The sequence below is a fragment of the Gopherus flavomarginatus genome, chromosome 1 (assembly GCF_025201925.1).
Source record: "Gopherus flavomarginatus isolate rGopFla2 chromosome 1, rGopFla2.mat.asm, whole genome shotgun sequence".
Classification (NCBI taxonomy): Eukaryota; Metazoa; Chordata; order Testudines; family Testudinidae; genus Gopherus; species Gopherus flavomarginatus.
Window position 1 is genome coordinate 42,185,226 of NC_066617.1, and position 27,792 is coordinate 42,213,017.

General features: G+C 42.6%; 1 protein-coding gene across 5 annotated transcripts in view; it reads right to left on the reverse strand.

Annotated features, from left to right (window-relative positions):
• PLXNB2 (plexin B2) overlaps nucleotides 1–27,792 on the reverse strand; it is a 344,581-nt gene that overhangs the window by 225,738 nt on the left and 91,051 nt on the right. For 4 of the 5 annotated variants that reach the window (XM_050936011.1, XM_050936012.1, XM_050936008.1 and 1 more), the window contains one exon: nucleotides 143–313. The gene's annotated coding sequence lies outside the window, so the exon portion shown is untranslated. Of the gene's footprint in view, nucleotides 1–142; nucleotides 314–5,365; nucleotides 5,386–27,792 lie in introns of those variants that run through there. The other variant, XM_050936010.1, reaches the window with a different exon arrangement.

Here is a 27,792-nt window from a genome sequence, read left to right on the forward strand (position 1 = left end):
CATTTGAAGGGGACAGAACAGATGGGGGAAAATGTGATTTGTAGTTTGCTTAGAAAAAAAATGTTATATAAATTGACAAGGAACATATCACGCTACTTTCCATTTAAAGCATATATTTAATATATTAAAAATGTGTGCTTACCTGAAAATAAACCCTGCAGCACTGTGTCGAATATGATAATATGCTCCAGCTGGGAATAAGGAAGGAGATGGGATGGTGTAAGTATCTGGTCTCTTAGAAAGGTTTTTCAGCTGAATGCCGATGAGCCAAAACAAGCCCTGGAACCAAGCCTTGGCCTTGTGATCAGCCTACCTGTAAGGGGAAAAAAAGGAATACTTAGTCTCTCACAATATATATGTGAGGAGACATTTTGGAGTCAAACATCTGAACGCAGTAAAAAGAGAAAATGTAACTATGATAAATGTTTAGTTTTGTTTTCTGTTTAAATAACCCAAGCTACCATAGATTCAAATCATTATTAAGATTAATGACCTACTGGTATCAATTTGACCTTTTTAAAAAAAAAAAAGCTGGATACTTTTCTCTTTTAGTAGATTTCTGTCCATCATAAAACACAACTTTTACCACACAAAAGAACTGAAGTTTTCTATATTCAGAGTACAAGGACGTTTCCCTGCCTCTCAATCTGGAGGTGCCATTTCTAAGGACAAAAGGGTAGTTGCATAATCTCTCAGATGGATAACAAAGTTTCCATTTTATCCCAGTTTGTAAATACGGATTCTGCATGTGAAGTTGGACCAAGGTCATCAACTCCTTTCAGATGGTGATGACTCTTGGGTCACAACAAATCAGGGTTGCTTTTGAATCATGACCTAACAGTAGAGGCTCTACCGACTATCTCCTTGAGCCGTTCCATAAACGGACCTCTTTTCTAATCTATTTCAACATAAGTTTACTATTTATGGAGAGCCAAATTCAGGTTTAAAATATGTATATAAATTTAGATGAGTCAAGATTTTCAAGAATGGATACCTAAAGAAGGCACCTTATTAAGTGGCCTGATTTTTAAAATCAACAAACACCTAAGCGCCTCGAACTGACTTCAGAAACTAAACTTATAGGCACCATTTTTTGAAGATCCAGGACCTTGACCTCAACTCTCATTTATAAAACCATAGAGATGTAGGGCTAGAAGAGACCTTGAGAAGTCATTAATTCCTGCCTTCCGTGCTTTGGCAGAACCAAGTAAACCTAGACCATCCCTGACAGGTTCAATCTGTTCTTAAAAACCTCCAACAAAGCAAAGATTCCAACCTCTCTTGGAAGCCTATTCCAGAACTTAACTACTCATATAGTTAAAAGTTAAAGTTTTTCCTAATATGTAACCGAAATCTCCCTTGTTACAGATAAATCCTTTACTTCTTGTCCTACCTTCAGTAGGGCATCATCACCAACTGGAGGAGGAAGTAAGTAAAATGGCTGACAGAATGTGTCCCAATGTGATTTTCTTCCCAAATGAAAAGAGATGATTAAATGGTTTTCCCTCCCTTTTAAAGTAAGTGCCACCAATGTAGGGAAAATGAGCACACCTACCGTAACATGTCTGCATGTGCACATATCACTGAGGAAACAAATTCCTATTTGAAAGGTTTCCAAAATGTGGTTCAGGAATATTTTTTTCTTCAGAAATTATGAAAAAATATTTTGACAATATATTTAAATTTGAGGACTATAAATGTACCTTACTATAGAGTTGGATTCTGTATTAAAATTAATCTCATATTAATCTCTTTGTGAGTATAGAAATAAAAGCCGTGTCTTTGTGCAACATTTGTCCTGTTCATAAAGCACTAGGGGGAAAAAAGACTAAATTAGAACAATTACAAACTTTTTCTCACAATATCCACTGCCATTTTTACTCTGTGCATTTTCTCGAGAGTGGGTTCTCACAGGAAATTTACACACCAAGAGTTCTAGTTACATCTAAAGACGACTTATTTTTGGTCTTAAAAACAACATATAAATGCTTTCTCAACATATCAAATGGAAGGATATTAATGAGTGAATGGGGAATTAACTGAAGATGAAAACTAAAGGAAAAAAATTCTAGCTCCTTACATAGGTAACCTCTGGGAAGAATTTTAAAATTATTACTATGCTTCATGGCATTATAAAGCTTACTAGTATTTGCTGCATAAAATGAAGAACTATTTTCTCAGTGACACTGTAAGTGTCACAGAGACAATTATATCAGGGTGCATTTTTAAATTAAAAACAAAAATCCATCTCTCTTAGTTCTCATATCATATACAGCTGTGACACCAAGGGCTTACAGGAAATTGAATCAGCAATGCTCCTCTTATCCCTGGCTTGCAACACTGCTCTCAGTAATGCTTCTGTTCCACCCTGTGCCAAGACAAAGGGCAAGACACTCGGGGGTCACTCACAAACCTACACAATGGCACACAGAAAGCTAACGAGTCATTGAGCTTTGCCCTGGCTTGATATTTTACTCAAACTGAATTATTAAACTGCTCTTTGGCAGGTTTAAGCAGCACTTAAAAGCCTCCTTTCTGAAGAGACACCCGGAAAACAAAGGTCCTCATGAACTCTTTTTGCAATCCTTAGACAACTAATATATTTATGCTTGATTAAGAAAAGCATATGAAGAGCTTGTGCAGTGCAGAAAGAACCTGTAAGTACCTCTTTTTATTAGAGAGGAATGGATGGGCCATTTTTTCTAACTCTTCCCCTTCCCTTCTACTGCAAGTGTCTCAAATGTTTCTAGTATTAGAGATGAAGAAAACAGAGTGCACATTCACTTTCAAATTCTAATCTAATCATGTTTTGCTAGCTCTGCTCAGGAGCACCGATGCTACATAGGGAAGAAGGACAGACATGTTACAGCTACAGGAAGCAGTGACTTTGTCCAGATTCTCCTGGTTTGAGATTATTGCACATTGTTACTGGTCTTGGGTTACACAGATCAAAGTTTGCAGACTGGTCCAATATGACTGTTTTATACTATCAAATTCTATCAATGGTATTGCAGTGTTTGTAGGTTGAGTGTTAATTAGAAACAGTTGCAGAGATCCACAAGTCTGATGACAGACTATCAGAAAGATTTTTTTCTATCCCATCTTCATTTACTCAGATTGCTATTACCCAATGTACAGTAAATCTATAGTACAGGTTTTTTTAAATTCACTTTAAGTATCAGGCAAAAATTGTCTCAAAATTGGTAACTACTGCAACATACTCCACTATTACATATGTTTTCTGCACAGAAATTCACAGGTACGGGAGCTCTCAAATGTATCCATTATAATGCCATACTTGTGTATTATGTGGAAAATACATAGGAAATTGGCCAATAGTTGTTCATGTCAAGTCAACATGAGCTAATAACCCCTGCTTGCTTTCCCAGAGAAAAAGAGGGGTGTGGGGGGGGTCTACACTGGTGTTACTTATCAAGGCCTGAATCTAACCCTGTAGTTCAATTAAAAGATCATGTAGGTAACAGGACAAATTGATTTTATCTTATGACACCTTTTTTTAAATTAAATCAAGGGAAGTAAGAACTATTACAACTGACAACCACTGTCACCCATGCCCGTCTTTTCCTTTTATAATTATACAGATTTGCCATAGAGGCAACCTGTCAGCGATGACTGCAACATGTCTTAGACCAGCTCTCGCCTATTATTCCAACTGGGTAGGTAAAGGTCATTGACATGTTAGCACTTATTACATTTTACAGTCAACTGAGAGCATCTACAAAGCAGAAAAAAAATCATTAACACTGAGCATACTTTGAAAAGCGATAGAGCTTTCCTCTTTCCATAGAGTCTTGAGTGTTCTCTGATAAAACAAAGCCCAAATATGAAACAACCTAATAAGCCGAATTCCAGTGCGTATGTGTTTCTGGCATCCAGTTCCATATTCTGTTTGCATACAAACAATCAAACTGTATTTGCCTCTCTCTCATGGCTGCAACAACTCATCATGAGTCAGAAGTAAGGAAACAGACATTATATATAGCTAAGTTCTCAAATGAACGCACACAGAAAAGTGATAAGACAAAACACCATATCACCCATATGCAAACACTTTTCACAAAGTGATCACTCCATATCTGACCTCTGAGTCCATGTCCCCCAAGGAAACCCACACAGAAGATGAGCTTGGGAATTTAAATTCATAGTTCTGCTAGACACTAAAACAAAAACCCGTGGACTAAACAGACACATTGGTTTTAAGGTTCATTACAATTTGTAATTCATTCTTCTGCCTGCTGTTAATTGCTCATTTCATTTTAAAGTAGTTTCCTACACCATGTGCGAACCCTTTATGCTTAACAATCTGTCCCAATCTGTATTTAACTCAGGCACTCTGGTTATCTTCCCCAGACCTGAAGAGCTTTATGAAGCTCAAAAGTTTATCCCTTCCACCAACAAAAGTTGGTCCAATAAAAAAATATTAACTCACCTACCTTCTTTCTCTTTATTAAGAAACAACCCACTTAATTCTTAGGCTGTCTACATTAAAAAGCTAAGTCAACTTAAGTTACGTCAACATACAGCCACCACTGTAAATTAAACCGCTACTGTATGTCCCCACTATGGTCCTTTTGTCAGCAGAGTGCATCCATAGTAGTAGCTCTTCCATCAACAGAGAGAGCAGTGCACTGTGGGTAGCTCTCTCATTGTACAATTTGCCACGAGGTGTTTTGGGAAAGGTTTGCAATGCCCCATGGGTGCAGGCTCAGCATCACCTGATATGAGTTTCTCAGTCCCATCATTCCATGCGCATCCTACTAGGTTTCCAGCTGCTTTTCAACTGCCCTGGTAAGGTGCAAACCAGCCACCTGTGCAAGGAAAGCATGGATCCTGCACTGCTCTTCAGTATTGCGCTGTGCATTAACACCACAAAGCTGTAAGAAGAGCTGGGGGGCGGGGGAAGGCTAGGCTGTTCACCACCCTGACCACAGTGCTGTCCTTGTAGAAGCAGCATATCAGCAGCTCTGCACTAGAGGCAATTATTTGCTTCCCCTTGCCTTCTACTATGCCTGCTGCAGCTCTGAGTTTTACATGGCACAGCTGTGTCTCCCTATCGTAGCCCATCCCCTCTATGTCCCAGCAAGTTCCTGTAGCTGGAGTGGAGCTGTGACTGCACAGACTCCTCTCCCAACAGACTCATGAGAGCCACCACCTCCCGTGCACTCCAGGCAGGAGTGGGGAGAAAAAAAAAAGGGGAAGGAAGGAAGGAAGGGAAAAAAGAAAAATTTGCTGCATGGAGCCTGCATGCTCAGCTAGGCAGCTGCTATGTGAGCTCTCCACATCGAGCAAACAGGAAGAGCAAGTTCAAAACTTCCCAGGGCTTTAACAGGGGACGGGCATTCACCTGTGTACCTGGCTGCAGGGCAGCAGAATTCAAAACTATGACTAGAACCTGGGCTTTGGAGCTGTGCTCCGGTTCCACTCCAGCTCCAGACAAAATCTTGCAGCTCCACTTCTCCAGAGCTGCTCCGCACTCCAGCTCCAAGCTCCGCTCCAAAGCCCTGACCAGAACAGTAATGGTGGGCACTGTGAGATATCTCCAGGGTGAACAGACAGCAAGTGTGAAAAATCGAGTGGGGGGAGGGAGTAGGAGCCTATATAAGAAAAAAAAACCAAAAATCAGGACTGTCCCTATAAAATTGGAACATCTGGTCACCCTAGATACCTCCTGGAAGCCACTTAGGGCGACATAAACAATTAAGTGTGTCACTTTAAGCACGATGCCCTAAGCACTATGCCTCGCATCCAGGTGGTTTTATGATGTCAGAGTAGCAGGTGAGTTAAAGCTGCAGGAGGAGCATTGCCGTGCATACAACTCCATTAGTTAGGTCAAGGTAAGCTGCCTTATGTCAACAAAGCCGTGAAGTGTAGACATTGCCCTACAGCAGTGGTGGGCAACCTGCAGCCCGTCAGGGTAATCCGCTGGCAGGCCGAGAGACAGTTTGTTTACACTGACCATCTGCAGGCACGGCCGCCCGCAGCTCCCAGGGGTCACAGTTGGCCATTCCTGGCCAATTGCAACCACTGGGAGTTGGAGGCAGCTGTGCCTGCTGATGGTCAATGCAAACAGTCTCGCAGTCCACCAGTGGATTACCTGGATGGGCCACACGTGGCCTGCAGGCTACAGGTTGCCCACCACTGCCCTAGAGTCTCTTGGAAGTACAAGTCTTCAATCCTCCTTACTCTAAATGGTAGATTGTTAGTAATTGCTGATTAATTATATATCCCTTCTACACACCAGAGATCTAGTCTTCATTTCTCACTACCATAGACAAATGAAGGTGCATGGGTCTGCAATTGTATGCAAAGCATGCTAACACTGTACATTGCATAATTGTTCTGTGAATTTTAGATCCTGAACACAGAACAAAAAAAATACTTCAAGATGTTCTCTTTTAAACTAATTTTCCATTATTGTTTGTTTTGTTTTCAATCAGCATGTTTCTGGATGCCAATGGTGGGGGACGAGAGGGAAAACCTTCGTTTTCCTGAATATCAGCTGCTGCCCTCTGAATACACATTGTACATTGGGGGCTGAGGGTTGAGGAAGAGACCTATTGTAAAATAATGCCTTTCAAACAGTCTTCAAGCCCTCTGTGATTTACAAGTGGCCAATGTGTTAGATGACTTCAGCAGCTGGGAAGCCAACAGCTCTGCCCTCATTCAAAGGTTTGAAGCAACCATTCAGAATATAGGGTCTCAGAGGATATGGCGATATCTAGCTTAAGACCTTATAAAAATCAGCATTTCAGCCAACAAGATTCTTGGTCCTAAAAGCTCTTTCATACTCCCAACTCCCTAATTCAAAACATCAAGAGACTCAGCTCATCGTAGAAGCTGAATGCTAAACCGTACAGTGTTTGTGTCAAATACAGCCCTTGAACAAGCTTCAATTTACACTAATTGTCATTGGAAAAGAAAAAAAATAATTGTATATTTGTTAGAAAAGAACCATTTCCAGACATTTAGCATAGGCAGGAGAATAGTCACAAACAGCTTCTTGGCTCGGTGGGTACCGCAAGCGGGTGGTAAATGAGAGTGTTGCAGAGAGGACACTTATTCTTCAGAAAAAGAAGGTGGGGGAGAGTGCTAAGATAGGCACCCCAATGGCTTCAGATTTATGCAGCCACACTGATGTCAGTCTAGAAGTAGGTGATCATTATGCAGGCCCAGCTGCAGGGGTGTGTGCACTGTTGTCTGGAAAAATTAGAAGGCTAGCAATGAAATATAAAGAAGGGGAAAATGACAGTGAGTGAAAACGCCATGATAAACCCACTTAGGCTCTCCTCCCCACAGGACCAAAGATGAAGCCTAATCTCGTTGGCATATATTCTGGATGAAGTTCAATTCCACATACCCCGCATTTCCCCTCCCCCCAATCTCACACTTTCAATGCCCTAAAGAAAAGAAACAGATAACAGAGCCCTTTGTTTATTAACAGTATAAAGCACTATGTAAGATTCATGTTTAAAAAAACGTTTAGATGCAGAATTATAGCATCTGCTGTTTATTGCCCCCCAGAACATTATGCTCCTCATTTGAAAGGAACGATAAAATTCAAGATAAATATATTACTGTGAGGAGATGGTATTTCAATGTCCTCTGTTAGAGAAGCCTTTGTGAATATTTTAATTGGGGAGTTGCTTCCTTCTGGCTTCTTTGCACACTGGGGATGACCTCGTCACCAATGTCATAACATACTTTAAGGCTGGGGCCTTTCCCAGAGTCTACTCTCTTTGTGAAATTTAACTGAATGCACTTAAATGCTTTTGATCAGAAAGATTGCCATCTATGACAGAGCACCTTCTTTGTGTAAATACTTCAGAAAGAAATCACTTATGCTCAAATACCTCCTGAGGGTGAAGGAGGAGATGACAAAATGTTATGCTTGGACCTATTGCTCTGTGTGTGTGTTGGTTATCAGGTGCCTTTAAGAAGACTTATTACTACCATGGGGCAAAACAGCTAAGGCCTGTGTCTAAGGGAATTTTCCCTCTCCTGGTATTAACACCTCCTCATCAAATTATTGGGAGTGGACCACATCCACCCTGACTGAATTGGCCTTGTCATCACTGATTCTCCACTTGTAAGGTACTCCTTTCTCTTTATGTGCCAGTATATTTATGATTGTATCTGTAATTTTCACTCCATGCATCTGAAGTGGTTTTTTTACCCATGAAAGATTATGCCCAAATAAATCGGTTAGTCTTTAAGGTGCCACTGGACTCCTCGTTGTTTTTGTCTAAGGGAAGCTTCTCGGGAAGTCAGTCGAGGCCTGCTTAACTTCTGGTCACAATTTAAGACTGTTTTTCCCTTCATTTATGCAGGCCAGGAAATGAAATACCTCAAATATTTCTAGACTTGTTAATGAAAACAAAGCTGAGTCAGATGCCTGTCTCTTGCTGGCATGAATCAGCCATAAGGCGTGGCGAGAGGATGGGAAAGAAAAGGGAAGTAGGGATCTTGCAATGGCTGTCACAAGCCCTCTGTTAAAAATCACACCACCAAAACTGAAGGGGAAGCTCAAGGTGATTTTTTTTTCCCTGTTAGCCCCTGTTCGAATTCACTCCTGATCTGAATGCAACTACTGAGTCTTCCTAGGCAGATATATTTATCCCTAGAGTTCACCAAATTACTTCTGAGGAGCTTTGCTTTAGAATGTACAGGATTGTGCCAAAATGGCAGGTATTTTACCAATATTCCTCTGCTGGACAATACCCTCGACCCTTCTTCTCAAAATACACACATTGTCCCAGGTGCTATCAATATACTTGGGATATTTTTCCAGGAATAAAAACAAACACTGCCCAGTTAGCTAGCACACTGAATGCAGGCTTATTTGCCCAGTGAGGATTTCCTTCAGTGTCAGCTTCCTGGATATGGTTACGAGAAGTGTTTTTGTTTACAAGGGAAGGGGCAAGGGGCCGGGGAATGAACAAGAATTCCTCATTGCAGCTTTCTGCCAAGAAACAATTATCCTCCTCCCCGCCTTCCCCCCAACGCCCACACACCCAATTTATCATTTGGTAATGGGAAAAAATGTTTGACGGAGCCCTTGTTAAGATATTGGCAGCACATTACAGTGGGTTCAGAAGGTTTAACTTCAAAAACGCAGATCTGACTCTCTCAATTTTCCTCCCAGTTACATTATCTTTAAAGTTTCAGGGAGATTTGGTTTATGCGAGCATCATGAGACTTCAGATTAAGCAGCATTGACCCAGATTCTCCAGTGTCTGGTACCTTGTCCAATCATTTTACACCTGTACTAAGAAAACAGAAGGGTCATTAGACAGAAATGGAAACAGGAAAAGCTGAGAATTCTTAAACTGCAAGAACAAACTGGCAGATTGCTGACAAGCCACCAGTAATTTAAAGGCACCACAGTATTTATGTTCCCTTCTAAGGGAAAGCAAGGACAAGCAGAACACATCCAGTATCAATGCTGGAAATGCAGTTCACATTAAGGTATCAGATATATTTTTATAGCAAGGGAAAAGGCAAAATATTTATCTAAATTTGAAAACAGCACAGGGTCTTGGGTTAATTTAAAATTCAATTTTAGTTTATAGCATTAGGAGAGGGGATAAAAGTCCTTTGTACCATGGATTGTAAATTAAAATCCTAAACAGGTCTGGTCTGTCAGCTGATTATAACAGTGTTACAGCTGTAAAGCCAGACTCTGGGCACTTCCTTTAGAAGATCGAACTATGAGGCTCTAGTGAACTATGTTAGGAGAAGTTTAATTTACTATAACCTAAGGCAGGTGAAATTTAGCTTTTCCTTATTCTATTGCTTAATATAAGTGGAGAGAACTTCTACAAAAGGCAGAGAGAAGACACATTTTTGCAAGTCACTGACAAGTAAAATGATAGTTCGTCCAACAAACAGCTTCCTAAGAAAACATGATGAACCATCACTTCTGTTCCAGATTTGGACCTTAGCGTCCAAAATATAGGTGTTAGCATGAAAACCTCCAAGCTTAGTTACCAGCTTGGACTTGGTAAAGCTGCCACCACGCAAAAAATTAGAGTGTTTTGGGGCACTCTGGTCCCCCAAGACCCAAATTCCATGAGTCTCACAACAAAGGGGAATAAACCATTTCCCTTCCCCCTCTTCCTTTCAGGTGTTCCCTCCCTGGGTTCCTGGAGAGATACACAGAAGCAAGCTCCGTGAATCTAAACAGAGGGATTCCACCCTCCCTGTTTCCAGTTCTGGAAAACACAAGTACCGATATAGCTAATCTCTCTTCCACTCCCCCCTTCACCCAGAGGGAATGCAAAGTCAGGCTCGTAAATCTAACACACAGAAATTTTTCCCCCTGACTTCTTCCTCCCACCAATTCCCTGGTGAGCTACAGACTCAATTCCCTGGAGTCCCCCACTAAAGAAAAACTCCAACAGGTCTTAAAAAGAAAGCTTTATATAAAAAGAAAGAAAAAATACATAAAAATGGTCTCTCTGTATTAAGGTGACAAATACAGGGTCAATTGCTTAAAAGAAATGTGAATAAACAGCCTTATCCACAAAGAATACAATTTAACACATTCCAGCAACTACACACATGTAAATACAAAAAAACAAACCTATGGTCTTCCTATCTTTGTACTTACAACTTGAAAACAGAAGATTAGAAAGCTGGAGATAGAAAAAATCACTCTCATAGCCGAGAGGGTCAGACACAAGATAAAGAACAAAGAACTCACACCCAAAACTTCCCTCCACCCAGATTTGAAAAAGTCTTGTTTCCTGATTGGTCCTCTGGTCAGGTGTTTCAGGTTACTGGTGTTACCCCTTTACAGGTAAAAGAACATTAACCCTTAGCTATCTGTTTATGACAACAACGCAGCTCCCGACAACATCTGGCTCTCTTAAAAAAAAAGTTTACAGAAGTTGATAAAGTACAGAGGGAAAAGTGTGTGCATTTTGTAAGAGGGCCAGGCTCTCCTCCCAGATTCTACGGTGATGATGGCCAGATAAGGACCAATATAGGGTAACTTATACACAAGCTATGACTACAAACATATTTGCAACCCTCCCACGCAGGGTGCTTTTGACAGGGATGATACAAAACAGAATGGTCCAAGAATAAGGGCATCTTGGATTTAAGGGGCTGTTTCAGTGAGTGCTCCTCAGCTATAGAACGCTCAGTGAAGATCAGTCTGACCATGCTCCGGTCTAAATCCAAGCCCCGCCCCTGATAATGCCATCCTTATTCCTCTTCCTATGACTGGCCAACCACAACTGGAAATACTATAGGAGAGAATGACGCAGAAGAAAATAAATACAAAAACAAACCGAACAGCCCAAAACAAGGACAGATGGGAAATTTTCTCCATTTAAGGCTCACTCAGTACTATTTTTGATTATGTATATAAATATAGTGTTTAAACAACAGTGATAAGCACCTTGCAAAGGCTTAGGCCTGAACAGATAGATTAGCATCTCAGAGATTTTGTTTGTGAAAAGCTTGCTTTTAATGGAAGGTGTGTGTGACTTTAGTACTTAGGAGAAATCCAGTCCAATATCCTAGGAGATTGAAATCCCCTTTTAACTGCACTGATATGCCACACCCAGCCAGCAACAAGGACAGCTCCCGCACACTGGTGCAATGTGCATTTATCTTGAAGGGGAGGGAGCACAAGAAGGTGTAGGGTTTGAATACAGCTGATTGGGAAAAGTATTTTAAAAAAAGAGTGATTTTATCCAGAATCAGGACTCAAAAAAAGGTATCAAAATATCACAACTTCTCAGAAAGTGAAAAAAGTTCCCAAAAATATTTGCAAATGTTAAAATGAAATGTTTTGTTTGACACTATATCATTTTGATTTTTGGAAGCCAAAAGCTTCACTTTTCTTTTTTGATTTTGGGATTTGGGGGTTTCTCCTGCTGTTTTTTCTCTGCTTACTTTTTCCATAGAAAGAAAAGGAAGTAAAAGGTGTGAAAGTGGGGACAAAGGCCAGTTTTCACACCTGTTACTGTTTCCAGATTCTTCCAATTACCATAACAATGTGTCAGAGTGTAAGTTTCCCTCCCATTTCATCATACTTTTTACCTTCGCATGTATTTTTGGACCTGCAGCCCTGAGGATTTTTAATTCCTTTGCTTTCCTAGTTGACACTTGACTTAATATGGAAACATTTATTTTTCATGTTAACCGGCTCAGGCTTGCAAGGACACGATATACTAACGCTGCCACAATATTTACACAGTTGCTGTTAAGAAAACATTTATTAAAATGGTTTACTTTGATGTACTCCTCTTCCCTTACTTCCCTTCCAGTAAAAAATACGCAGAACGGCTGACGGTGATAAGGAATTTTACTGATATTGTCACCATGCAAAGGCACAGGTCAAATGAAGTGGGTTTTTACAGTTTGGATCGCCCATTTGGTACTAGGTTTGCAAAACAAGCCCTGCAAAAGCTTAGGTTTGTGTGGAAACAAAGAAACTGCCAAAAGTGACTCAAGTAAACAACAAACACCACCACCATCGCACACCCCACCGCTGCTTTAAAAAAACAGAAAGTGTCAAAACAGAATGGCCTGCACTCTTCCTGGGCGTCCCATTATACTTCACCATTTTTATTATTAGTATTTAAATCATTATTAAAATTCAACCAGCCTACCTGAGAAAGTGCCTGTCGCTAAAAGTCTTGCAACACCAATAAGGATTGCTGAAGCTGGAAATATCAGCTGTCCCTAGGTACAATCTGATGAAGCACTGGAAGGCCTCCAACTCCGGAATGCTCATCCTCTCACTGAATGCCAGAGCACATCTGTGGTATTCTCTGCGGGAGACTCGTGGATTGCTTTCTTTCCAAGCTTGTGGGGGGTTGGGAATGGATCGTTTATTGTATCTTCCTGGCCTCCATTTAATATAGGCGTATATGTTTTGTTAATGTGAGCACAGATCTTCAAATACGGCAAAAACAATGAGTGCTGAAGTCTAATTACAGAAAGATGATAGGATCCTACGGTCAGAGCAGGTATCAAGCACTCTGACAGATGGCTTGACTAATGGAATGGGAGGGGGAAGCAGGGGAAACTGGGCAAACTAAGAGGACTTGGGGGTTTTAGACCTTTCATCTTATCAAAAACCCAAAGAGCTCCCTTTGCTTTTTTTTTTTTTAAATGTTTCAAAACACTTTCTTTAAGGTTTGGTTTGCATGCAGATGGATAAAGCCACTTCAAATGTCTTATCACTATGCAAAGAAGCTTTTATATTTTTTCCCCAAATAGGGAGTACTTTTTTCTAAAGCAAGACTCCCCAAATACACACTCAAGTCCTTTAAAAGTCACACTCTATTCCACAAAGTGATGTAATCTAATTGGTGTGCTGCTCATTTTCACACCTAGAGCATTTAAAAATTATTGATATTTAGGGTGCATCATTTTAATACAGATGGAGCACTTCATAAGATCAGGTTAACAAGGCTGCAGGAATTCACACTGTATACAGATTCAGAATTGGAAGGGATTTTGATAAAAACAGAAGGGCTGCTTTCCACAGTTCAGTGAGCCAATTATAATTTTAGTCATTGTTGATAATATACTAGTCATCGTTTCAACATACCATTGCCGAAACATTTCAGTCCTCAAAACATTTCAAGTCAACGAAATGCATATAGCCTCTGAGTCAGTTTTTCCACTTCAGCATACATACAAGATTCCCATTAAGAACCAATAGATTTAAGCACCCATGTCAAGGGAAGAACAGGCTCCTATGTTCCTACAGTTAAGAGTTTTATACAAGAAAAAAATCATTTTCATTGTTACACTTTCAAAGAGGGCAAAGGGCATTCTATTGCATCTACTAATCACTTATACACTAACTTTATCCACTGCTCCAATAAGCTGATACAATTTTTGTATCAAAGAGCCACATGTTCTCATACTCAAAAGTCTTTAAAAAAATAAATAAATCTAATGCATCCGAAGGTTACGTTCCATGCACATGTATAACTATGCAATTGACTCTGCAGGCAACACGTCACAATCTAATATAGCAACACTAATCTTGAACTGTTTTTCATACAGAAATGCAATAATTAACTTTATTAAAGAAATGTTACGCCATGTCTCAAATGCTCCATCAATGGAGGCAATTGCTATGGTTATTATTAAACAGCTCTTTTTACAGAGCTATATGTATTTTAATATTGTAGTGTAGGTTTCAGATCAAAAACTGCCATTACTCCTCATATTATCTTGATCTGTGAATTAATCTTGCTGACACTGTTGGTCAGGAGCTGCTGCTTTTTCCCCCCACCCCGGAAATAAAAATAGCATGGAAAAGTCACTTGATATTTCTAGTTTCTCTACAATTAAAATTTAGAAAAAATACCCTCTCTCTCAATGTAGGAAGCATCTACATTACAGCAGCAAAGCTACAGTGCTGCCACTGTAACTATGTAGTGTAGATATGCCCTGGGTTACCATGAGAGTCTTCCCAGTCATGGAGGCACTGAATCTTTTTCATAGATGGAGCCAGCTAAGATTTGAGATTTTCTTTGGGTCTCCACTTTATCCCATGCATCTTTGACTTCTCTCCCTCTACTGAGAAGGCCATTATTCATCTTGCTGTGTCCTGGAAATGTAGCATGTGGTCTCAGAAGCAGATGTCAATGCTTCTCTTCGAGCCAAGTTACAAGAGGGTGGTCATTTATCAAACCTTCTGGAGCACACTAGCTTCACATGCTAGTCTGGAGGAGAGAGAATACCAAGGTTCCTCCCAACATAGGTCTAAGGCCATGCCATCTTGCCATGTATTAACAATCTAGGCTCAAGGTACACGAGAATCGTAAGGAAGAGGCACACTATTCCTCGAGTCAAAACGCTAGGACTAGGAGACAACAACATGTTATGACTGAATACTATTACTCAAACTCAAATATACCCACACCTAATCTACTTCTGCAACTGAATTATTTCAAATGTACTAATTTAAAGCAGTTACATACTACTATAATGAGTGCCACAGAACCCTCAAAAACAAACAAGATTTAGGGGCTGAATGCTCGAAAGGAGTTCTGTTCCTAACCTCATTTCAATGGAAATGAGGAGCTTAAAGAGAAGTTGAGTAACTTCTTTTGAGCATTCAGCCCTAGATGTCTTCTCTTTGCTGAACCCATGAGGAACTGTTAGGTGTTTGTATGATATGCCCATCCATACATCCATCCCTTTCATGGACTCAAAGCACATGGTTGTCATTTAACATATGACTCCTTTGTAATACACAATGTGTCAGGAGATAATAAATAAGTCAAATAACCCTACCCTACTGGCTTTGATGAATGCATGAGGAAGTTCTCTCTGATAAAGATAGGATGTAATCTGTTTAAACAGCTTGGGTCCAAAGCTGAAAATTAAACAAAAAATGAACAGTAGGTGTGTGTCTGCTGCTGGCTAATTTGATTTAGAAAAGATCCAAAGGGGTGGAGGTGAGGAGGAGAAATGTAGCTAAGAAAATGTGTAATGATTCAAAATCATTGGAATCATTTTGCCAATAAAGTCCGCGAAGGACATTCAGCACAGAAGTAAGTTTTAATTAACTTGTTCTTATTTATATTTGTAAAATCTGTAGCAGTTGCTGGTAAGAATACATTCAGGCAAATTTTCAATGAACCTGGAAGTAGCAAGAGGCTATCAGAGTAAACTAATATTTATTAAAATACAGTGGAGTCACATCTTACACAGGGGGTTAGGTTCTAAAGTCAGCGTGTAAGACGAAAATCACGTGTAGTCAAAATTACCCTTGAAAATCCCTTAAATCACCCATAAAGTACAGTATACATGGTTTCATGTACAGTATACAACCCTGTACAGTAATATGCATTAATGTATAATGTGTACAGTAATGTACAGTATATAAAAGTACATATGCAAAATATAATTTTACAGTACTGTATTTTTAATTAGAGAGAGACATAGAAGAAAAAAAGAAAACAGTAAACCTAACCACTCACACTGGATATTCTTGCTAGTCTACAACAATGATGACGCTACTGGGGGGTCGTCAGGGCTTGATGTCGATCCACGAGATGATGGGCCAAGCTCATCTGCTGCTGTTTTTTTCTTGAAAAACATGGAGATCGGCAACTGTCACTGTTGTCTCTTGAGCTGCTCAAACATTTCTTCATACAGTCTCAAATCATCCATAATACGACATGTGATTTTGAGGCTTCGTTCCATAGACGGATTGTATTCAGAAATTAAAAATCAGTCAAGTGTTTCGCTGGTTGGAACACATCAGCAAATTTATGAAAATTCCAGTTTGCTGGATCTTCCTATTCATCGTCATCATCTTCGTCTTCTGTAGACGATTTTATCAGTTCCTCTAACTCTTCGTTAGTCAATGTTTCTCTATGGCTCTCAATTAAATTCTTCAATTTCTTCCTCAAGGATATCGACAAAGCCATCACCACCTACTTGCCTGGCCACCTGAACAACGCGTTTCACTTCTTTGTCAAAGGTCGGGAAAACCTTAAAATCATTCACACATCTTTCCATGGGTTTCACCAACATGCATTGACTGTTTCAGGCTTGATTGCATCCATTGCCTGTTTAATATAAGTGATGCAATCGGCAACGTTGAAGGACTTCCAACACTCCATCACATTAACATTGGAATCAGAATCCATAGCAGTAAGGATCCGTGAGAATGTAAGCCTCGTGTACATGGCCTTGAAACAGCTAATGATGCCTTAGTCGAGAGGTTGGAGGATTGAGGTGGTATTGGGAGGGAGAAAGAATTTCAATGTCATTATGTGCAAACCGGAGTGCCACAGGGTGGCCACGAGCATTTTCTATGATCAGCAACACTTTAAAGTCAAGTCCTTTCTCTTCAAGGTATCGCTTGACCTCCGAAATGAAACACTTGTGGAACCAGTCCAGAAATAATACTGCCATCACTCAAGCCTTTTTATCTGGATTGCCAGAACACAGGCAGGAGATTTTTGTTCTTGTCTTTTAGGGCATGGGGATTTGTAGCCCTGTAGAGCAAGTCCATCTTTATTAAATGCCCAGCCACATTGCCACAAAACAACACAGTCACCTGGTCTTTAGCTGCTTTTGAAGCCAGAGGCTTGTCCTTCTGATTTCAAAATGAAAGTGCGGTTGGGCATTTCCACCCCCCCCCCACCCCTAGAAGAGTCCAGTCTCGTCAGGATTCAAAACTTATTCCAGAAGATATCCCTTTTCTTCTATGGATTTTCTTTAATTGTTCAGGTATAGGCTTTTGCTGCCTCTTCATTGGCAGATGCAGCTTCACCAGTAGTCTGCATGTTTTGGAGGTTGAAGCGGTTCCTAAAATTGTTAAGCCAACCTTGGCTGGCTTTGAATTCCTTCTCATCGGAAGGCTGTCCCTCTTTAGCGGGAGGTTTGAACAGCACGTAGAGGCTAAGAACCTTTTCTCACAACACGTTGCCATGGATAGGCACACGTTTACAGTTCATGTCTTCCAGCCGTAAGTTTAATGCCTTTTCGGTCTTCACTAAAGTCTTATGACGCACCTGGCTCATCACCTTAACACTTATTGGAGCATGTCATGCCCCAGCTTGACAAATTTCTCTCTCGACTCTTGATGGCATGGCTTTGCTAGATTCATTGTGGCCATATTTACATGCCACACTGGAGACTGACATACCATCTCTCAATAAGTCCAACACAGTCAGTTTTCCCTCCAGCATTGGAATAGATCGCTGTTTCTTCAGTTGAGCACCAGATCAAGTAGTTGGCTTGCATTTAGGGGCCATGTTGCAAGAAAAAATACGTATCTTTAAAACACTAAAATCATACTCAGCACGGTGAGATGCTCACAGTCTGAGAGGCACGCAGGAACTGAGGGAACAGCAGATTCATGTCTCCCATCTCACGCTCATTCTGGGGCATACGCTCATTGCACGCATATACGCCTCTACCCCGATATAACATGGGTTCGCATAAAAAGCAGTAAAGCTCTGACACGCTTCTCTGAGCAGCATGTTATGGATGCCAGGCCAGGCGAGGTGGTTCGATAAGGGGCAAAGGGTCTTGGGGGCGGTCAGGGGCTCCCCTCTTCCCAGGGTCTGTGGGGCAGGAGCTGTGGGAGGGCACTTTTGGGGGCCGTGCATCCCAGAGTGGCCCGGAGGATTGGGGGGAGGAGTGGGTGAGAGCAGCCCGCTCTGTTTCCCTTGCCCCGGCCCCAGATGTGTCTCTCGGGGGAGGGATCCCCCCCACATTCACCAGCAGCAGTGGAAATGGAGCAGCCTGGCCCCAGCCCGCTCCACTCCACCAGCTCCCAGCCGTGGTGCCACTTCCCACCACAGGTGAATGTGAGAAGCGTCCTTTCCTCAACCTCCCCGCACTCACTGGCAGTGGGAAGTGGAGCAGCCAGCTCCACTCCGCCAGCTACCAGCCATGGCGCTCCACTTCCCGCCGCAGGTGAGTGCAGGACCTTTACCCAGCCATCCTCCAGCGACATGGCTGGGGCCAAGGCAAGGAAAACGGAGTGGGCTCAGGCCACGTCGCTCCACCTCCTGCCGCAGGTGAGTGTGTGTGGGGGGCATCCTTTTCCCAGCCTCCCTGCACTCACCGATGGCAGGAAGCGAAGCACCGTGTCTGGGAGCTGGCGGAGTGGAGCAGACTGGAGCCGGGTTGCTCCGCTTCCCGCCACTGTCAGCAAGTGCCTGATGTGGGGGGGGGGGCGCGGGAGAAATTGGGGTCAGCACAGTCAGAGAACAGGGGAGTTGGGTAGGGGGTGGGGTCCTGGGAGTGATTAGGGATGGGGGTCTCTGGAGGGGGCGGTCAGGGAACGGAGGGGGGGGCAAAGCTAGTTTGATATAACGCAGTCTCAACTACAATGCGGTGAGATTTTTTTGTCCCCCGAGGACCACGTTATATCGGGGTAGAGGTGTAGTTCAACTCGCGTAAGTTAAATGTGCCTATGATGCAACTCCACTGTAGTAAACTTCAAACATATGTGCTGAATGCCCACAAATCTCCCCCCACATCTTACATATGGTTTAGGAAGAGGAAACTAGCAACACTGTATACAACACCTTGGAAAGCATCAAATTCTACTTACAATATTTTATGCAGAGAGAGAGAGAGAGAAAGAATTGATAGAACCAATTATATTTCTGAATCTGCATTTGTAATGCTGTGTCACATCCTTTCAGTGCCTAAGCAGTCAAAGTGCTGTATAGTTGGAGAGAAGGAACATCCAGCATTGAGGGGAGGTAGCAAGCATGTTAAGTATATGAAATTTTACTGCACTTTCCTGGCCTGTCAACCCAAAATAGACCTCTTATCCCATCTGAGCTCTTCTGAAGCCCAAAATGCATGCTTTCCCATAACAGTCTTAGAGAGGAGGGGGAAATACATCAGTACAACCAAAACCAAGCCGATAATTTATACTGTACTAGCAGTAAGAGCGGGTAGACTTTCAGAACCACAACAGCCAAAATTTAAAACACATGTTAACAGAAAGTTAACTATACTCTTCATACTTTTAAAAGGATTATCAACTAACAACAGAGGGCATTTAGCCTAAACACAAGATTATTTTTAATCACCCTTCTCTACGGCCAAAAACCATGCTTCATATTGAGTTAAACTAGCCCGGAGACCAACCTATTCCCAAGGGAAGAAAATACTTGGTAGACTGGCCAAAATATACAATGGAGAGTTTTCAGATTTTGACTCATACTTTTTTTTTTTTTTTTTTTTTTTTTGCCAGCAATCAACACTCTTCACATTTCTCCAACACTGTTCAGTCACTCATGTGAATCCTCAGCAACAGCCTTGTGGATAGATAGCCTTCCTTCACATGGTCCAAACAGTCTGAACAACATACCTGACAGCTACCTGTCCAAGGACTAAGGCAACCTCTGCCAGCGTACCCATCAGGACGGTTTCCATCCTGCAAATAAATGCATGCACAAGCACATCTCTGCCCATGCAAAACATTAAGGACTTCAGTGGGAATTCGACTTCCCCCTCTTTCACCCTCCCCACCTTGTGTTTGACAAAGCTGCTTTGCAACTCATTACAAAGATGCCATGTTACCCTTCCCAAACCAGTAATGTGCCACCAAAATTCACTGAGTGTATATTTAAAATAAAGGGGGGGGTGGGAAACAGGTATACCAAAATGACTGGTTTTATATATAGCAACAATATTGAGGTCAATATTCCCCCTCCTCCGTCCATGCATGATTTCCACATATGGCTCCTTTAAAAATGAAAGCATTATTTTCCAAGTGCACTGTTTCCTTCTGGAGAGTCAGGCAAATTTGACAAAGCCCTGGCTGAGATGATTTAGTTGGGAATTGGTCCTGTTTTGAGCAGGGGGTTGGACTAGATGACCTCCTGAGGTCCCTTCCAGCCCTGATATTCTATGATTCTATAGCAAATTCATTTTTTCAGAGAAGAAAAAAATATATGCAGTTTTCTCTAGGTAGCTGACAGCACAATTATCCCTGCCTCCTTGCAAAATCAGCAATCTTAGCAATAGATGGCCTATAAAATACTCCACTTTCCCTGGAGGCACAGATTTTTACTGAGATGATCTACGCAGTTTTGTTTTCCCGGGTTTGTGTACTATAGTCTTCATCAGTTAATCATCAACAAGAGACCCATAACTGAGCAGTTTATTCTTAATGTAGAAAGCAAAACTCGGATATGATACACACATGCAAAAAAAGAAAAGTATATAAATAGATATACAACCTGTTTGTAAATATATACACATTATTAGTCACACACAAAAATATTAGATACTGTATTTGTACATGCGAAAAAAACTTAGTGCAACATTAGAGCACAGCTAAAATGAAAGTCAGGACTGCAAATATTTAAGGTGCCTACAGCAACTACAATAGTATCAGGTTTAGATCTTGTGTATTTTATGTATATTTCTGGCATATGAATAGTAATAAATTAAACTACAAGTTTAGCCACTGAGCCTCCAAACAGTCAGATCACCAGGGACGTGCATCAACAAAAGTAATTGAATTTAATAACGTAAATCATGTAAGTAATCCCAAATCCATGTATGTGTGTGGGAGGTTCAGAGCCTCAGTCAGAAGACAGGAATAGGAAATAGAGAAGCTCATCTGCAACTTTCTATTACTGTATTGATTGCTCAGTGATGATAATACCAAGGCCATCTTAAATCATTAGGGCTTCTTTCTGCTTATTAACAGACAAGTACAAGGTTTCTATTTCCATATATAAAACCAACCAACTGTGATGCGTGCACAGAGCATCTCATTTCTTGAAATAGACAGTGTACATCTAGTTGGGGTAATTTCCTAGCATTAGCTGTAACTTCCATCTACGTTTTTCCCTCAAACTTAAGAATGAACTCTACACTAATGTATCCCTGTGCTTGAGCTTTGTGCAAACCTCCATGCTTTACCTTAGAGTCATACTCTTCAATGAGAGCTACTTAGGTCAGGGGCTCTCAAACCTCATTGCATCACAACCCCCTTTTGACAACAAAATTACTACACAACCCAAGGACAGGGGGGACCAAAGCCTGAGCCCACCTGAGCCCCACTGCCCTAGGCGGAGGGGGAGGGGAGAAGAGAAGCCCAAGCGCTTCAGCCCTAGGAGAGTGGCCTGTAACCTGAGCCCTGCCACCCAGAGCTGAAGTCCTTGGGCTTTAATCCCAGGCCCCAGCAAGTCTAACACCAGGCCTGGCGACCCCATTAACATGGGATCATGACACAGTTTGAGAACCCCTGACTAAGGTTGTAGACTCCTCTTGACAAAAATGATTGTCTGTCTGTGAAGTACAATGCAAACTTCTGGCACTGAAATAAAGTAAAATATTTGAAGGCGAAGTTCCAAAGTTCAACTATGATCCAGCCTTAAGATAAGAACCATAGAAATGAGAAGTGGTAAGTTCATCTTCTATTCCACAGAACTCAACTGACTTATCACAAAACACTTATTTAAATTAAAAAAAAAAATCACTGTTTTACAAACTCTAAAACTTTGGTTATCCAGCCTTAAAGGCTGGCTTCCAGAAATGCATCCTATAAAATCAGTTTGGCACTTCTGAAAGTTTAGAAATATTTGTATTGCCTAGGCCACTCAGGGCCGGTGCAACCATTTAGGCAACGTAGGTGGTCACCTAGGGTGCTGGGATTTGGGAGGCGCCGTTTTCTTCAACAGCGACCATGGGAGCCGGATCTTCGGCCACTCCGGTCGCCGTTGGCATTTAGGCGGAGGAAGCTGGGGCAGCGGAGTGCGAGGAGGGCCGCCTGCAGCAAGTGGGGGAGGGTGTGGCACGCAGAGGAATTCCCCGCCCCAGCTCACCCCTGCCCCGCCTCCTCTCCAAGCATGCTGTGGCTGCTTCACTTCTCCCGCCTCCCAGGCTTGCGGCACCAATCAACTTAGGCGCCACAAGCCTGGGAGATGGGAGAAGTGAAGCAGCAACGGCGTGCTTGGAGTTCTCATGCGCAGAGCACGGGTGAGCTGGGGTGGGGGTGCCTCAGGGCAAGGGCGCACACAAGGTGGAAGTTTCGCCTAGGGCACAAAACATCCTCGCACCGACCCTGAGACCACTACTTTGTTGCATTTTTCCTTAGGCTTCACTTAGATGTGTTAGATCCCCGCACTTGTGTGTTTTCCTCCACAAGGGCAGTACAGGCTGCAACTACAGCTTTGTGTCATTTATGAGGAAAGCGAGGCCATTTCTTTTTTCAGTCTCAGCTCAGACCTGCCAGTCAGTCTATGTACACAGTATTTTAAGTGGCGATCAGCAGCTTGTGTGTTGTAAGTAATTAAATTTGCTTTACACTTGTCTGGGCAGTAAGTAATTAAATTTCACTTGTCCAGACTGAGATTTTCACTGTCCTGGATTGCCTGACAATTGGATTTTTCTCAGCCTGATTTGTTACCAAGCAAACATTGTAAAATTATCAGTACTGCTCTTGCTGGAATTCTACAATAGCGGAATGCTAAAAAGAATTTTAAAAAGTGTGTGGTTAAGCTACTGACACACTTAGGTGATTGAATAAAAAAGAAAAGTTAAGAAACCTAAAAATTGATGCAAGTTTTACAATATGTACTGATTGGAAATATATGATAAAGCAACATTCTAGGCTTATTATTAAAACTAGGCCCAAACTGGTAAATTCACATCAGGAATATTTTCTATATCTGAATTTCTCTACTGTTTGCGATCATATTTTCTGCTTCAAATCCATCTCTATTTATATTTACACACACACACACCCCTAGAAATATGAAGAATTTGCCTAATTCATGCTAAATAACATGAAAACATTTGCAGATTATTGAAATTTGAAATGTGCTTATTTTCTAACACAAATAAAGGGTTATACATCCCCAAATTCCTGCAAGTGTAGGTTGTGTTAAATTATTGATAATATTTCTTAGGATACTAGTAAGTTCTTTAATACATTTTGGAAAAGTTATGTCTTTATGAGAAGCAGCTGTTGCTACAGTGAGTCATTCACTGTGAAGGGAGGTCTACATCAAGGATCAACCTTAGACCCATATCTATTTGTGAGTGTAATTTGTGTCACCTTGACAGAGGAGATGGGGCGACGCTCCATGGAGCATGCTTTTTGCTGATGACATAGAATCATAGAACATCAGGGTTGGAAGGAACCTCAGGAGGTCATCTAGTTCAACCCCTGCTCAAAGCAGGACCAAACCCCAGCCAGAGTTTTGCCCCAGATCCCTATTGTGCCATTGTAATAACCTTAGTCCCAGATTTGGACCTTAGCGTCCAAAATATGGGGGTTAGCATGAAAACCTCCAAGCTTAGTTACCAGCTTGGACCTGGTACCTGCTGCCACCACCCAAAAAATTAGAGTGTTTTGGGGCACTCTGGTCCCTCTGAAAAACCTTCCCTGGGGACCCCAAGACCCAAATCCCTTGAGTCTCACAACAAAGGGAAATAATCCTTTTTCCCTTCCCCCCTCCAGGTGCTCCTGGAGAGATACACAGACACAAGCTCTGTGAATCCAAACAGAGTGAATCTCCCTCTCTGTTCCCAATCCTGGAAACAAAAAGTACTTTCCTCTTCACCCAGAGGGAATGCAAAATCAGGCTAGCCACTTCAACACACACAGATCTCCCCTGATTTCTTCCTCCCACCAATTCCCTGGTGAGTACAGACTCAATTTCCCTGCAGTAAAGAAAAACTCCAACAGGTCTTAAAAGAAAGCTTTATATAAAAAGAAAGAAAAATAAGTACACATGTTCTCTCTGTATTAGATGATACAACACAGGGTCAATTGCTTAAAAGAATATTGAATAAACAGCCTTATTCAAAAAGAATACAAATCAAAGCACTCCAGCACTTATATTCATGCAAATACCAAAGAAAAGAAACCATAGAACTTACTATCTGATCTCTTTGTCCTTACACTTAGAAACAGAAGACTAGAAAGTAGAACTACTTCTCCAAAGCTCAGAGCAAGCAGGCAGCCAGAAACAAAGACCTTAGACACTCAAATCCCTCCACCCAAAGTTGAAAAAATCCGGTTTCCTGATTGGTCCTCTGGTCAGGTGCTTCAGGTGAAAGAGACATTAACCCTTAGCTATCTGTTTATGACACGCCCCCCAAATTGCAGACAGTGGGGAAGCTCACTGGCGGCGATTTCCTTCTAGAACTTGAAAATAAACAGATTAATACAACACATACACCTTTACATATACTCCTAAGTATATAACTAACAGACTTCTACATTTTAAGAACACTTTTTAACTACTGAATTCTGGGAAACTCTCACGGGAGAGTGCATCAGCAACTTTATTAGAAGCTCCTGTGATGTGTTGAATTTCAAAATCAAAATCTTGGAGAGCTAAACTCCAACGAAGAAGTTTCTTGTTGTTCCCCTTGGCAGTATGAAGCCACTTTAGTGCAGCATGGTCAGTTTGTAGTTGGAACCGCCGTCCCCAAACATATGGGCGTAGCTTTTCCAGGGCGTACACAATGGCATAGCATTCCTTTTCACTGACTGACCAGTGACTTTCCCTCTCAGACAGTTTCTTGCTGAGAAACACGACAGGATGGAAGTTGTGATCTGTTGCTTCCTGCATGAGCACTGCTCCTATACCACGCTCAGATGCATCTGTGGTTACTAGGAATGGCTTGTCAAAATCCGGGGCCCTGAGCACAGGGTCCGACATGAGCGTTGCCTTAAGTTGGGTAAAGGCCTTTTGACACTCATCAGTCCACTTAACTGCATTTGGCTGGGTCTTTTTGGTCAGGTCGGTCAGTGGGGCAGCGATTTGGCTGTAGTGGGGTACAAATCGCCTGTAGTATCCGGCCAAGCCTAAGAAGGATTGGACCTGCTTCTTGGACCGTGGGACAGGCCACTTTTGGATAGCATCCACCTTGGCCTGTAGGGGGTTTATGGTTCCTCGACCCACCTGGTGTCCCAGGTAAGTCACTCTGTTTTGGCCTATTTGACACTTTTTGGCCTTAACAGTTAGTCCTGCCTGCCTGATGCGCTCAAAGACCTTTTCCAGGTGTAGTAGGTGTTCGGGCCAGGAGTCTGAAAAAATGGCCACATCATCGAGGTAGGCAACTGCAAATTCTCCCAGTCCAGCTAGTAGACCATCTACCAGCCTTTGGAAGGTGGCGGGTGCATTACGAAGGCCAAAAGGAAGGACATTGAATTCATACACCCCCGCATGGGTGACGAATGCTGACCTCTCCTTGGCAGGTTCATCTAGCGGTACTTGCCAGTACCCCTTGGTTAAGTCTATTGTAGAGATGAACTGGGCACGTCCCAACTTTTCCAATAGCTCATCGGTACGTGGCATTGGATAGTTGTCCGGACGAGTTACAGCATTTAGCTTACGGTAGTCCACGCAAAAGCGTATTTCCCCATCTGGTTTGGGTACCAGAACCACTGGAGATGCCCATGCACTGGTAGATGGGCGGATTATACCCATCTGTAGCATGTTCTGGATCTCCCGTTCTATAGCAGCTTGGGCATGAGGAGACACTCGGTAAGGTGGGGTTCTGATTGGGTGAGCATTACCTGTATCAATGGAGTGGTATGCCCGTTCAGTCCGTCCTGGGGTGGCTGAGAACAATGGGGCGAAGCTAGTGCACAGCTCCTTGATTTGCTGCCGCTGCAGACGTTCCAGAGTGGTTGAGAGGTTCACCTCTTCCACGCCACCGTCTTTTTTCCCGTCATAGTAGACACCGTCAGGCCACTCAGCATCCTCTCCCTGGACTGTAAACTGACAAACCTGTAAGTCTCTGGAATAGAAAGGCTTGAGAGAATTAACATGGTACACTTTAGGCTTTAGTGAGGAATTGGGAAATGCTATGAGGTAGTTTACAGCTCCCAGGCGCTCTTGGACCGTGAATGGCCCTTCCCATGATGCTTCCATCTTATGGGCCTGTTGCGCCTTCAAGACCATAACCTGGTCTCCTACCTTGAAGGACCGATCTCTGGCATGTCTGTCATACCAGGCCTTTTGCGCTTCTTGAGCATCCTTTAGGTTCTCTCTAGCAAGGGCTAAAGAGTGTCGGAGGGTGCTTTGTAGGTTGCTTACAAAGTCCAGAATGTTAGTTCCTGGAGAAGGCGTAAACCCCTCCCATTGCTGCTTCACCAACTGTAATGGCCCCTTAACCTCGTGACCATACACAAGTTCAAATGGTGAAAACCCTAAACTGGGATGTGGTACAGCCCTGTAGGCAAACAGCAACTGCTGCAACACTAGGTCCCAATTATTGGAGAATTCGTTGATGAATTTTCGTATCATGGCCCCCAAAGTTCCATTGAACCTTTCCACCAGGCCATTGGTTTGATGGTGGTACGGGGTGGCAACCAAGTGATTCACCCCATGAGTTTCCCACAGTTTTTCCATGGTCCCTGCCAGGAAATTAGACCCTGAATCTGTAAGGATGTCAGAGGGCCAACCCACCCTGGCAAAGATGTCTGTTAGGGCCAGGCACACAGTGTTAGCCCTGGTGTTGCCTAGAGCTACTGCTTCTGGCCATCGGGTAGCAAAGTCCACTAAAGTTAGTACGTACTGCTTTCCTCTGGGCGTCTTTTTTGGGAAAGGGCCCAGAATATCCACAGCTACTCGCTGAAATGGGACCTCAATTATGGGGAGTGGCTGGAGAGGGGCCTTGACCTGGTCTTGAGGCTTACCCACGCTTTGGCATACCTCACAAGACCGGACATACTTGGCAACGTCCTTGCCCATCCCCTCCCAGTGGAAGGACTTCCCCAACCGGTCCTTGGTTCTGTTCACCCCAGCATGGCCACTGGGATGATCATGGGCTAAGCTTAAGAGCTTCTCCCGGTACTTAGTTGGAACCACCAACTGTTTTTGCGGCTGCCATTCTTCCCGGTGTCCACCAGAAAGAATTTCCTTGTACAAAAGTCCTTGGTCTATAACAAACCGGGATCGATTAGAAGAGCTGAGAGGCGGTGGGGTGCTCCGTGCCGCTGCCCAAGCTTTCTGAAGGCTGTCATCCGCTTCCTGCTCAGCCTGGAACTGTTCCCTTGAGGCTGGGGTCACCAGTTCTTCCTCCGACTGTGGACTTGGGCTTGGTCCCTCTGGAAGCGATGTAGGTGATGGGGTTGTTTCCGTTGCTGGTGTACCGCTCTCCGCTGGTGCACCTGAGGGTATTTCAGGCTCTGGCTGAGCCTTTTGGGTATGGCTGTCTTGTGCTTCTGCCAGTTCTGGCTCGCTGGCGCCCTCTGGCGTTGAGTTTGAAGATGGGGTTGCACTTGCTGGTGCTGGTTGCTGTTCCAGTTCCGGGCCTGGGACTGGAGATGCT